We start from the raw sequence: 15,070 nt of genomic DNA, 5'->3' as shown, positions 1-15,070 counted from the left end.
ACAAGCGGTTACCGAAGAAATTACAAATTTATGTAAGAACAAGACAAAATCAGATCAATATTGTAATCTACCCAAGGAAGAGCGCTTGGCTTTGAAAGGACTTATGGAAGACCAGATAATCGTAATAAAGCCAGCTGACAAGGGCGGAGCAGTAGTCATTCAGGATACTGCAATATATCGTCAAGAGTGCATTAGACAACTGGCAGACAGGAGATTTTATGAACCTCTCCAACAAGATCCTACCATGAGGATACAGAGAGCCATCACCGAAGCAGTGGAAGAAGCATCAGCAAATGGCTGGATTACTGCACAAGAAGCATCATTCCTGCATACTCCTCATCCTGTGATGCCTTACTTCTACACTCTACCCAAAGTTCACAAAACCCAACGGCCACCACCAGGAAGACCCATTATATCGGGACAAGGGTCATTACTAGAACCCCTATCCACTTTTGTCGATCATTTCCTGAGGCCTCTGGTTAAAGATATGCCAACATACCTACAAGATACTAAAGATGTCCTACGTCTACTGCCCACAGTTGATTTCGATCCTGACAGAGACCTTTTAGTATCATTTGATGTAGAATCATTATACACATCTATCCCTCAGGACGAGACACTTGAAACCATCTTCTCAATCCTGAACAATACACACTTGGATACCATCACTCCGGTACATTTCCTCATGACGCTTGCACATTTGGCTATGAAAGAAAAATTTTTCAAATTCGAAGACACCATATACCTGCAGGTCTCCGGGACCAGCATGGGGAGCATTTTTGCTCCCAGTCTAGCCAATCTTTATGTGCACTCCTTTGAACAGACCCATGTGCTCAATGATGACAATCCTTTCAGTGACTCCATCAGACTATGGAAGCGCTACATTGATGACATCTTTGTAATCTGGCGTGGAGATTCGTCTTCAATTTCCCCCTTTTTACATTGGTTGAACACCAGAAATAACTTCTTGAGGTTCACAGTGGAAGCACACAAAGAGAGACTAGCCTTTCTAGATCTCTCCATCTTCAGCACCCCTACTGGATTAGAAAGTGAACTGTACAAAAAACCGATGTCTCGAAATTCCCTCCTGAGATATGACAGTCAACACCCGAAATCACTGAGAGACAACCTTCCTTACGGACAGTTTTTGCGTGTAAGATGCAACTGCTCCACATCTGACAAATATCAGATGCATGCGAAGAACCTCACAGAACAACTAATTGTCAAGCAATATCCGAAATCTCTGATTAAGAAAGCGTTTAAACGCGCCTCTAACAACAACAGAGAAGCATTGATTGAGCCTCCCGTTGCCAAACCACCGCTGGAACGGTTGACTTTCGTCCATACTTTCAGCACCCTAACCAACGGGATCCAGAAGAGTGTGAAAAAACATTGGCGCCTCTTGAATTTGTGCAAAGAAAAGATACAACTACCCTTATTCTCACTCAAGCGAGGAAGCAACCTCAGAGATAAACTGGTCTACAAGACCTCGTGAAGAAAGACCACGCTCTATTGGCACCTTATGGGACCTACCTGCAGTACAGGGACACCACCCATGCGGTACTTGTTCAATATGCCCACAAACTAGTCATTCCAGAACATTGGACATAGGCACAAATACACCATGGGAACAAAGAACTTTCACTAATTGCAACAGCGACAATCTAATTTATATGATCGAATGTCCCTGTAAACTTCGATATGTAGGGATGACCACCCGAAAAGTCAGACTGCGGATGCTAGAACATAAGAGCACTTTCCGCTGCAAAAAGACCAACACAAGACTCACACGCCACTTTGAAGAGGCTAAACACCAAGCCAACGATTTCTGGTGGACAGTTTTAGAAAAACCTTTCATCCCATCCCATGTCAGCGACATATCTCGCTATTTGTTTCTAAAAGAACAACGATGGGTTTTTAGAACTTGCAGTGATCGAAAAGGTTTAAATGATGACATTCCTTGGGTCTCATTGTAATACATATAGTTCACTAGCCATCTGTACCAGTCCATGATCAGACAGTGATTTGTTTTCCAGCCTTCATGCTGTCCCGCACCCATATGAACACTGGACACGAATAGCTACTCCACTCAGCTGTATGTACCCCAACTGACAAAACTAGGCTATTTATTAGCGGTTCATAGATACAAGGTGGATGTTAACTAGCATGTCTACTTACGACATTGTTAAATGTCCATGTAACGGTGATTGATAAAGCTTGCTCACGGCCCGTATAAACACAGAACTACGGCTTCCATGCACATCGACGTCATTTTGTAGTCATTTTGCAGTTCCGCGAGATCAGACAGTCATTTGTTTTCCGTTCCAGCCTTCATGCTGTCCCGCACTCATACGAACACTGGACACTAATAGTTACTCCACTCAGTTGTATGGACCCCAACTGACAAAACTAGGCTAGTGATTAGCGGTTTATAGATACAAGGTGGATGTTAACTAGCATGTCTACTTACGACATTGTTAAATGTCCATGTAATGATTGATAAAGCTTGCTCACGGCCCGTAAAAACACTGAACTACGGCTTCCGTGCACATCAACGTCATTTTGTAGTCATTTTGCAGTCCCGCGAGATGCCGGGCATTGATTGGCTACACCACGAGCGAGTATAACTTTAACAATGTAACCGATTGGTTCCTGATTGACGAATCACTATGCGATTTCACACATCCATATGTTTTTTAACACAGCAGACTTGAGTTGCCGGTTACCTCCCAAACGGCTCAGAACTACTTCGAGGTACCGACGGAGAGGTAAGGAATCGCTTTGCGCTTTGCCTTACTACTATACTTAAACTGGCGAAATCGCGCATCGCTAGTTCCATTTATACTGGAACACTTGCGCAGCCGCCATTACACTAACAATCGAGATTTTACCCTCGGTGTTGTTATACCTATCAGGGGAAGTCATTATAGAGGTCATAACAGAGCGTATGTTGGACATTCTGAGTAGTGTCTAATTTTTAATCGTGAATCATCTACCTTAGGGTTCACAGTTTTTCAATTTCCCCGCACTTTCTCTAATTCTTCAGGGCGGGGCCTCCTTCAAACCTGAGTTGATTCCGGGTGAGGTGAGGTTTACTTCTCGTGCTAACCAGGTAAGCACTAGAGATTTGGTCACAGTCTTTCGTGTGAGAGTATGTTCAATGTTTTTACCTTACTCTGTTGTCCTTGGTTTTTTCCGTATTTCCACAGATTTACTTTTATAGACTGAGTGCACGAAGGAGTTGTTCACCGCAAAAGGTCGTATTTTTTTTAACATACTCACTGTTCCTTTTTTCACTATTCATTGTTGCAGTAGCAATAAATAATTTGAAGGTCCTGACGAAAGCCATTTGACCATTTGGTCAAGCGGGCTGAAACATGTCGACCACATTGTTAAACAGCCTATTTGTTAGAAGCTGTTTCTGCACCATTTTTAAATAAGGATTGGTAGGAATATCTTCCATTAAACTATTATTTTCTTCCTCCAACTCCTTTTTTAACATTTTCACTTTACTGCACTGCACTGTTTATATATCATTTCGGTATATACCTGCACATCTTGCCTTAGCTAGTGGCTTGGCTGTCTTCTTTCCTTCCCCCTTCCCGGGCCTTATTCAGATGCTCTGGTTAACAACACACCACGAATAACACTCCAGGATGGAGTGATTTACAGTGGTGGGAAGGCTGGATATCCAGATGATGACACCTACCAATCACTGGTTATTGATGGAAATCCTATATAACCATTCAGCACTCTAAGGCTCTTTTTCATACTCCACGTTTATCTCTATCTCCTTGGTGACTGTGCCCAATTTCTAGACTGACAGACTCCTTGTTGTATTAAGTGAGTCGCTTGTCCCAGCGAGCGTATTGCAGGGCAGAGCACCAGGCTACTAGGACCGCTCTGGTAATAGGTGGAACCGCCTGTGGAATGGGGGTCCTGTATAAGTAGGCTTATACAGGACCCCTATTCCACAGGCTTAGAGGTCCATGGTTCTAAGCTTAGTCCAATAGGCCGGGTCAGCCCACCCCCCAGTGAATCAATCATAGACGACAAGGAGTCTGGTAGCTAAGTAGTAAAGATGAAGATTTGTAATTCCCATGCCTCTATCAAAGGGCAGGATCTGGCAGAGGGCCAGGACAATTTGCGGCCTCCCACCCCGCACCCAAAGGAACCTGGTAATTTCCCCCATCAATGTCTCGGAACCAACTACCCGGGAGTTGAGAGGTGGTATTCTGAATGATGTATAGGAAGCGCTGGAGGATCATCATTTTAAAGAGTGCCCCTCTTCCAAGGGGGTTAAGCGGGAGGGTTTGCCAGCGCTTAAGGTCGTTTTTGGCTTTTGTGACCAGGGGTGCAATATTAAGCGCCCATTCCAACTCTAGGAGTAGAGTCACCCAGATCCCAAGGTATTTAAACGATTGTCTCCTTATAGGGATACTAGATTGCCAATCAAAGCAAGCCCTTGAGAGATGGAGGGGGATCAGAGTGGACTTCGCCGGGTTGAGCCGCAGGCCCGAGATGTTCTCGAAGGCCCGGAGCACCTCCAAGCAGCGTGGACCGCAACACTCCGGGTCAGCCAAGAAAAGCAGGACATCGTCTGCATATAGGGCAATTTTATCCACCTGGTGCGGAACCCAGGACCACGCCCGGATTTGGGAATCACTACATATGAGGCAGGCCAGGGGCTCCATCGCCAGAGCGAACAGGAGTGGCGAGAGGGGGCACCCCTGACGCGTGCCTCTTCGGATTTGAAATGCCTCCGAGAAGGCACCGTTGGTCAGGACCTTAGCTTAGGGGTGGGAATACAGGACCCGGATGGGGTGTCGGAAATGGGGGCCGAATCCCATCATCACTAGGACATCCTCTAGGTACTTTCAGTCGACTGTGTCAAAGGCCTTTTTAAAATCTATAAGTAGGAGGGCCAGGTATGGTGTGAAGTTGTGGCGATGGGCTAGGGCGATGTGGAGGCGCCGTATGCAGTGCTGAGTGCCGGGATGAAGCCACCTTGGTCCGGATGGACCAGTTTATGCAACAGGGGGGCAAAGGCGCTGGGCCAGAGCTGTGGCAAAAAGTTTTATTTGAGTGTTGATTAAAGAGATCGGACGGTAGTCCGCACAGGAGGGAGAAGGTGGCTTGGTCTTCGGGATGACCACTATAGTAGCCATGTCAGTCTCGGGGGGAGGGGGAGGAGCCCTTGTTGGCCACGTGCTGATAGAGGTACACCAAGTGGGGCACCAATAAGTCTCTATAGGCCGCTTAACACTCCTGTAGAAAGCCATCCGGGCCTGGTGTCTTCCCAGAGTGCAACAGGGAGATGGCCCCATGTATCTCCTCTGGGGTAAAGGGGAGATCGAGGTCCGCCGACTCTGCCTGGGCAAGGCAGGGGAGGTGGACAGCCACTTGCCCAAACAAGTCAACCAGAGAGGCTCCAGGGGGTGGGCTGAATACAGCTGGACATAGTAGCCCCCGAAAGTCTGGGCAATAGCCCGTGAGGTGCAGTGCAGGGCCGGACTGGGAACCACAACCGGCCCTGGCAAAGTGCTCGGCCGGCCCCAGTCCCCCCTCCCCCCACCCCCCCTGGGGGCGGGGGTGCTGCCGAGCTCTTTGCCAGGGCCGGTTTTCGGCCGATTTTGTTACAGGCCCTGTAACAAAAACGGCCCCCAGGGGCCCAAAATCGGCCCCCCACCCGTGCGGCGCACCGGGGGATTGCCCGGTGCCCGCTACGGCCAGTCCGGCCCTGGAGCAGTGGCATGTTCCAGCTGCGTCTTGGATCTCGGGGATAATTCTGTTGGCCTTGGGGTATGAGACTAAGTTGTGAAACAACTTTCCATTCTTGTCACCCCATCCATAAACTCGGGCCACAGAGGAGCACCACAGCATCTTGGTAGAGTCAAGGAAGATCTGACGGATCTCATCCTGGATCGCCGCAAGCTGTCTGGCGGGTTGAGCGCCGGCCGTATTTATGACAGTCAGTTCCAGCCGCGTGGCTTGTGCCTCAAGCTGGGTCAGGCAAGCAGTCTGCGCCGCGTGTTTCATGTGCACTAGGTCCCTGGCTATGCCACGTAAGGTGGCCTTACCGGCCTCCCAGAGTGTGCCAGGGGAGGGGACCGATCCCTGGTTGATGAGGATATAATGCTGCAGCTCTACAGCAAGCGCATCCTTAACCTCGGTTTCCTGCAGAAACTACACGTTCAGTCACCAGACCGTCCGCGTCCCATTAGCGGTGCCTCCCAGGGGCAACAATAGGGGTGAATGGTCTGAGATTCCACAGGGGAGAACAGAGATGTTAGAGACATGTTGGCAATCGGTGGCAGTCAGGAGGAGCAAATCGATGCGAGAGTTAGTGTGGCGGGCCGCCGAAGTGTGGGTATATATTTTCCCCCGGGGATTCCAAATCCTCCAGACGTCACACAGACCAAGGGCAGCTGACCAGTCCGACATCCTCTTGGAGTGAGAGAGGCGAAACGAGGACAGTTCTCCAGTTGTGTCAAGTGACGGTTGCATAACTGCATTGAAGTCGCCCCCACTTACTGTCTGACCCAGGGGCAGGGCGGAGATTACACCTGTAAGGTGATGGAAAGTGGAGGGGAGTGTGGCGGGTGGGATGTATGTTGAGATTAGGTTCAGGACGTGATCCTAAAGCCGACTGGAAATGGTCACATTGCGGCCTTGTGCGTCGATCGTCACCTGTGCAGGGGTGAAGGGAAGGCCCATCTGGATTAGTATAGCCACCCCGAGAGCCTCATGTGAAACCGTAATGCCACACCCTGTTAAACCCGTATCTTGCTAAAAATAGGCAATGGGTTCCCATGACGTGAGTCTCCTGGAGAAGGAGCACATCGGGAGCTTGGTGTTGGGCGTATTTGAGGACCGCTGCACGTTTGATGCGGTCCAGCAAGCCATTCACGTTCCATGACAGAAGGTGGAGCGATCTACCGCAGGTGGGCATCTGGATAGTATGCAAAGTGAGGGCAGGGAGGACCAGAGGGCCGGTGCATCTACGCCAGGATAGAAAGGTGTGGCATGTGCAGGATAGAAAGGTGTGGCATGTGCAAGGTGATAAGTTGTCTGTCGATGGCGGTGTTGTGTGCAACTGGCAGGCTGCCATGAAAAACATGAAGCAAAGGCTCAAATGGAGCCAGGGCTAAAACTATTTGGAGGACAACGGCCCTCCCTCCCAACCCCCCCACCACCCACCACCCTATATTTCCGAAACTGAAGCATCTGTCGCCCTGTTACAAGGCAAACTTACCTGCTTCTTCAAAATAGAGGGAGCATGGTCCAGAATGAAATCTGGACCCCAAACAAACCATGCCAAAGTCAACCCATAGAAGGGATCCCCTGGCACCTAATGGGATATGGACCTTGGCAACCGGGCCATACCTTGGTCCCCTGGTGCAGTTCTCCATCCCCTGACATCCCCAGGGCAACGTAATGGAGTACCATGGAAGGCTTTGGACAATTGCTGTAGCGGTTGTCCCAAGCCGTTCTCTATATACCGCAGTACCCCAGCCCTGGTTTTTAGCCAAAAGGCTTCCAATTCCATCCTGAATTGGCTTGCACTTCTATTCTTGATGCCAAGGTTATCTACCTGCTTTGTGTCCAAACATGACTCCTTCCCTGCCAGAACCCCTCACCCCACCAAGAGGCTATCTACCAGAATGGGCAGGTGGTCAAAAAGAGTCTTCTTTGCTGGTCCAAGATGTGGGAGGACCCCCAAGAGCATTAGCGGTCATCAGGGACAGTCAGGCGAAAACCAGGTAGTGGTGGGAGGACAGTGCCCCTCCTTTTATCCTACCTGGCTACCCCAGCCGCCCGGTCAGGTGACCCCATCTCCCTCCTGCCAGCCAATGGCTGTTGCTGAGGGATGTCTGCAAAAATTCAAACACACGGAGGTCACAGTTGACTGACGGCTTCAGCCGGTCCGATCTGGCACTCACCTGTCATTGGGGCCCGCCATCTTTGTTGTTGCCCCTAGGCCACAGGAGGGGGACCGTACTGAGACCTATTCTTTTCCATACTGGGGCCTTGCCCCACTCCCCATGTGAGATAGGAATCCTCCCCGAAAGTGACAGAGAAAAGCTAACATCGTTCTTGCATTAGAGTATACGAACTCTACGGCGTATTTCTTACAATCCATAAACATGACATTAAAAAACATGTTAAACGTTCTTGCATTCTTGTCTATTATTTACAATATGTACAGCCTATTGGGGATATCTGATGCAAATGGAAAGGAGATAGACTAACTTTTTTCATCCCAAGCAAAATCAAAATACCTACATCAAATGAAGACACACATAGCACTTATAGCAATCAGACTTCCACCGGCCAATTCCCTTGACTGTGTCAATGCTAAGCCCCAACCCGACTGCAGATGTTGCTGCACCTATCCTAAAGGAGTGGGAACTAAACTTTCCATGGATGCCAGCTGCCTGCAAGGTCTTTCCCAATGTGTGAGAAAACGGGTATCTCTTGAGCGGCGCACATGATGCATGGACAAATAGGAAGGTTGATGCCACGGGGGAAAATCTGTAAAAATGTGCAAATTGCACCCACTGTGCACCCAATGAAGTCACCTGCCCTCGTCAAGAGTAACTGCTCCACTCTTCCCAACTGGCCCATCTTCGAGTGTGGTATGGTAACTGCTAAGTCCCCCCCCCCTCCCTCCAATATATCTGAATGAGCAAAATACCCCTATGGTGATCCTGTTTAGATCCTTCTATGAGTTAAGAATCCTGAAAAGCCCTGTAAAAAGCAAGCGCAACGTCTGCTGTCAACATGGTCAACTCCTATTTTGAACTGCATGCCCTAGGCAGAATCTTCAGGATTCTTTGAAGTTTGTCATCATCAATGGTGCGCCTCTGATCTGGGATCGCTCTCTCCAACCTTTCCCACCCCTGGAGTATCTGCCTCACAATAAAGGCCTGGGAATGATCTTCGCTCCTTCCCAGCTTCGTGAAAAAGGCCATTGCTGAGATGTGATGCCTGGCACTTGATACTGATCTACTGGGCACTCGCATGTGCTCAAGAAAACCCAACCAGCTACCCACAGAGGCAGGCTGCACTTGGAGGGTGCTAGAGGTGTAAGTAAAGTAACTATGAAACACCTTATTATATGTCCTCCTCATTTTAGGTGTGAGGCTGGCTGCCACTAGATCTGCAAATGTCACTCTCCAAGGGTCCACATGTGTCGTGGAGAATATGTGGGTTCCAACTCTGCCCCTGGATGAAAGTGCCAAAACTACTGTAACTTGAAATGAGACAATGCAACAGCTGAAAATACCTGGCACATGTTTAGCTTTAAACATATTATTCTTTAAGCAGACTAATGCAAACTCCTTTAACAAGCTCAGAACGAGTTTGCTCTAGGTATGCTGGAAATTAATGCCATGTTGTCGGACCAACAGAGAACAGATTGCCATCGCGATAGGAATGAACATTAAAAAGGTGATTTCTTGATCAACCCTGAAGACGGCCAAGGCTGGGGCCAGGTTTGGGCACCCCATCTGGTCCCCAAAATGGTCCCAAAAACAATGCTTCTCGCAGAGTTAGTAAACAAACCCAATTCCTGGTTGGACCGTAAAGGTATCGGCCATACCCTTGCACCATTAAATTCCTCAAGAAATTCGAGCCAAATCCTTGAATCTGGTTTTATATCAGAAGACAGTCGCGTTACATGGTGCTTCTCTTTTAAACCAGACATGGTTTGAGCTATATAGCGGGAGAAAGGGCAACCCATTGGAAATATCTGCAAGGCTAAATAGAGCTGTTCAACTAAAACCTGTAACTGGTGCAGTGACATTTCTTGGCCCTAGACAGGTTTCCAGTGACACCCTGAAATCATTCACCTTATCGAGAGGCAGCTACACTCTCCTTTCACTGAATCAATTTTTATCCTAAGTAAAACCAATACATGTTGTCTTTTTATGAGCTAAAAGTAACCACAAAATCTGCCATTAGGTACTTAAATGTAGTCAAAGACTTAGCACACTTGTCAGAGACCCCTGGTCCCAGGAACAATAAATCATAGTAGTAATGATTAACCGAGGTGGACCCAGATACTTGTGTAAAAAAACATTCCAAAAAGGTACTGAAATGTTCGAAATATGCACAGGAGACTGAGCAACCCATGGGCATACACCTGTCATAAAAGAACTTCCCCTGGAACTGGAAGGCCAATAATAGTCATCCAGATGGACTGGCAACAGCCAGCAAACCTACTCAATATCGGCCTTTGACATGAGAGCCCCTGGTCCAAGTTGCCTTAATAAAGGAAGGATGCCATCGAGGAATGCATCCTTACTGAGCAGAGCAAAGGGTCGATTGCAACATTAACAGATGCTCCACAAGGGGTTGAGAAGTTATGTTTTTACCTAGATTTACCGGGGTCCTTTACTGATGCCAGAACTAATGGAGAGCAGACAAATTCATCAAGTGGGGTGCTGTCAAATGGCCCCACTATCCAGTTCAAACTCAATTCCTTCTGGAGTTTCTGGTTTTCCCCACCCTGTGCAAGAGTTAAGGAATGTTGGCTTTTACATACTTTGTGCCCCTGCACCCCAGATGCTGGGATTCTGAAACCTTAGCAGAAGCCCTCATACAATTTCTGTGCAGCTTCCCGATGTGGATACAAATTTAGCCAAGGGTTCAAGAGCAGGAGAAATACCGGAGATAGAGCGCCCAAAACCAAGAAAGGGTCATCCTCACTTCTGCCCCCCTCTTTCTCTTGACTTCTTGAAGCATTTAAACTCTGGGTGCCTCAAAGTCCCACAAAAGGAAGAATTTTGCTTGAATATACAAGACCCCTGCGGTCTGGTACATGCTTTTTTGTTTAATGCCCAACATGGCCCCTTTGCGACCCTGCTTCCTGCCGAAGCCCAAAAGGGTGACTGGCGATTGACCTCAGGTTTCTCCAGCATCAAACAACGCAACCATGCATTCACATCAGTCTGATCCCAACACATGGATGGGTTTGTGACCTTCTCTTTAACCTGAATGCCTTATCATAATCCTTCCAACTGGACCCTCCAAATTCTTCCTATGCACCTACAATCTTGTTCATAGAATATCTCCTCAGACAAGTGAAGGCTTAACTGGTCCCTGGGGGATAGCACTTGGTCATGCGCACTACTAGATTGGGTCTTATCCGCACCTATGTTCACTGCCGCCTGCACATGTGAGGTGGACCCTCCTACAGACAGGGTAACCGAAGGGGGTGGTAGTGGTTGACTCTGATGATGCCACAGCCGGAACTTTAGTAACCCCCCGTTCCCGGCTGTTTCCCCCTGCTGCTTGGATCCAGCTCCCTCCACCAAGCTAATTGCTGAAGCTAATGCCCAACTCTCCCCTGCTCACTCTTCCGGAGTCCCATTGCCCAATTTCGGCAGCCAAAGCAATACCATGGCTAAGCTGCTTCCTAAGTCCTCCTTGTCATTCTGCTCACCCCCTGACCTTGCCTCCTCCTGCCCCAAAACTGACATCCTCAATCACATCGATGTCCGTGTGCCTGTCTGCTTGCTCCTGGCTGGTCACGATTGGTGTAATGGGCTTCCTCTCCCCAACTTTGGGAGCAATTTTCTTAGCCCGCCTTGGGATGGGTCGAAATGCTGCTTTTAGTGGAACACCCACCCTTCGGGAACATTCCTCCCTATCTGTTCGTGTGTCCCTATGCAAAAGTGGGGTATTATCAGGTTGCTGGTTAACCTCCCGAGTTAACGTGGCCCATGCTGGTTGCAGGAGGCAAGCACCTTATCCATAGTATGAGGGCGTCCCATAACAGCCTCCATGTCATACTTATGTTTTAATTGCTTGGTAGGCATGCTGCCTACTGCTATCTAGCTGTACCTCCTAAGGTTGTGCCCATGCACTGACTGGGATATGCTACGCTAAGGTATGAATCAAGCCAAGACTTCAATACTACTTCTGTGATGCACACTGCCCATGAACAATATAAAATTAGGACAAGTGTCCTATGAATGTGTTGCCCGTACTGCCTGTTAAAATTTCCAAACAATGTTTGAGCAAGCCCAAATTATAAAACAGTCTTGCTACCTACAGCCAAGTCAGCCTAACTCCAATACATAAACATTGTTCAGAATTATAAAAAAAAAAGTCTGTGCGAGATCCAATAAGAATAAAACCATGGTTAGTGTTACATAATAAAGCCCACAGTGCTACCTACTGGGCAATTACAATTGCAAAAAACACTGAAGTTAACAGAAAGCACCCAAACCAAACTAAATAGGGGCAAAGTGAAAAATTAATCGCCCTATAAAGAAGCTGACTTTACCAATACCCCGCTGCCCCCAGAGGATGATGCCGACAGCCTCCCGGGTCCCTACTCACCCCACTACAACAAGCATGCTCTCCACTGCATAAATCCGACCCCACCTCACCTTGAATGATGCCAAACAACCCCCGAGTCCCAAGGTCCCAAACGAGGGCAGACAGCAGGGGTGAGTGAGGTCAGCGCACCTCTTTGAAGGGACTACTTGCTCCTGCCACCACCAGCCACCACTGTCCCAGCCCAGGGAGAGGCCACAAGATCAAGCAAGGCACGGGTGGCTTAGTATATGGACAACGGCTGTGGTCAGGAACAAAAAGTCATCTTTGCTGGTCCAAGATGCTGGAGGATCCCAGTAACATTGCAGGTCATCCGGGGGAGCCAGGCGAAATCCAGGCAATGGTGGGAGGACAGTGCCGCTCTTTTATCCTACTTGGCTGCCCCTGCTGCCCACCCCTGCGACCCCATCACCCTCCTGCCAGCCAATGGCTGGAGCTGCAGGTGCCCACGGAAATTCACACACACTGTTGTCCGACACCTTTAGCCAGTCTGATCTGGCCCACACCTTTCTTTGTGGCCCGGCAGTCCTTGGTGTTGTCCCGAGTCCAATTTAACTTGTAGGCATCATGGTCCTTTTCCTTGGGAGGCTCTGTGGACAATTCATAGTCCTTTGAACATTGCCCATCTAGCTAAGGTAGCCAGGAGATCCATTACACAGCTGGAGTCATGCATTGTCTTGGTTGAAGGTGGAGAAGAAGCCTTGCAAAAGTATTTTGGATGAGTTGTATTATGCATATGATGAATGCGCGTGCTCCAAGGTGTTATAGATTGTTATAGATTGTTAGCATAGTTAAGCAAGGGGATTAGGAGTGAGGATGGCTTGCAGTTTATGTTGGTGTGCAAAATATAAGAAGATGCGACATTGATTTAATTGTGTAGAAGGCATTCTTTGTGACGTTGTTGGCATGTGGTATCAAGGATAGGGCCGAATCCATGGTTACTCTTAGGTTTCTAACTTCTCTTGATTTTGTTGGAGGGGCTTCAATATCCTTAGGCCATATGGTGGTAGGCTGGTACTTTTGCTCACACAGTAAAGCTTAGAGTCGATTGATGTGATTAAGTATGTATTTATTATAGATTCAAACCAAGCTGATACAATTCAATCACAGAAACATAGTATTGAAAAATACAGAATCACTAGAGGTTATCCAAAATGGCAAATAAAATTGATCCTCAAGAACAGGAAGCAAATGAGGAATTTAGTAGTGTATGTACAAAGAATGAGAAATAAAGTCTGATGAGTAGATTGAAAGGTTCGATCCTCTTGCCTATACATGAGGCTGTCTAATAAATTTCCTAAACCCTATTCTAACTGGTAATCAGAGAACCCCTATTAAGTCAGGGAAGCAGAGAAAGATGCCAGCATAGCAGAACTTCAGTAGTTGTTCTCAAAGTAAAGAATATTGTATAGCATGACGCCACACAACAGATGTCGCAAAGCGGTCTGTACCTCTTAGAGTCTAATGGGGAATCTGAATAAAGCGGATGTTTAATGCCCAATTATACCTACCAAAACAACCTTCAAGAATCTTATGTCAATATCCATTCCCCCCACCCCCATCTTTAAACAACCAAACTTGGCAACAACACTTGAGATTTCTCTTCTTTGGTCTACACATTAAAACGTCCTTGAATTCCTCCGTTCTCCTTATTCTGCTCAGACAGTAGTCCTCCCCTCCTTATTATACTTGTCAAAAGATACTCCTTAAGAGTCCTATCTTTCATACAATGTGCCTTTCTTTAACCATGAGCTAATGCAACTGCACCTGCAGAGGAGAGAAAAACATTGCGTCCAAAGCAAGAATTCACGTTAAAAGTTAAACATCGCAAAGTCCAAAGCTTAAGGCCTTTGGTCAACTTTTGTACGGCAAGCAATCAGTACACGCTTTAAATGCATGATTACAGATACATGTTTAGCTACAATATAGATGTAAAGCACTATTCAAATGGATATATTTTCAGTTATAATATAAATGTAGAGTATTATTCAAAGGAATACATAAACATAAGGAATACAATGTTATTCAAATTGCACAAATGTAGATATATGTCACAACTGCAACTTGTCATTACTGTAAAGGAAATGTTAACATGCACACTCATGAAAATGTTGAGATTACACAGTAGGTGCACTTCCTATAACTGTTGAAGTGCACTACATCAATAATGTTACATCACACAAGTACAAGAGGCTATATGTACACATATTGGTGGCCTAATTAAACATGAAAGGGTGCAGACAAAATTATGCTGCTCCACAGTTTGAGTATTAGGTGGTCTTACATCTGGGTTCCAACATTTTGACACATGTTCATCACTGCTCTTCTAGTTATTACAATCTTGGAGTTTTTACATCACCACAATTTTTGGTTACTTCTAATTTGAAACAGTTAGCGAGTGCATAAATGGAAGACAAAAATGCAATATGTCATGCCACCTCCTTTCTTCTTAAGCATCCCAGGGGAACTGCCATTAACACAGAGCAAGTGCCTCAATTTTCCCATGGGGTTAGAAATACTGATCTTCTTGGCGCGAGGATGTCCTCAGAAACATCCGAAGATCTGGAAGCGGTGGGCTGATTATCAGGGTCTGTATTTTAAGCCCATTCCCCTTGCGATACGTAATGAAGATTAGCCGTAAAGATCAAATGGGTATATATTTTAAGAATAATTTTATCTGTACTCGCATGTTGTGATTGGAGACTTTTTACGACAATATACA

Source organism: Triturus cristatus, chromosome 1_2 (assembly GCF_964204655.1).
Source record: "Triturus cristatus chromosome 1_2, aTriCri1.1, whole genome shotgun sequence".
Taxonomy (NCBI): domain Eukaryota; kingdom Metazoa; phylum Chordata; class Amphibia; order Caudata; family Salamandridae; genus Triturus; species Triturus cristatus.
This window is presented reverse-complemented; position numbering follows the sequence as displayed.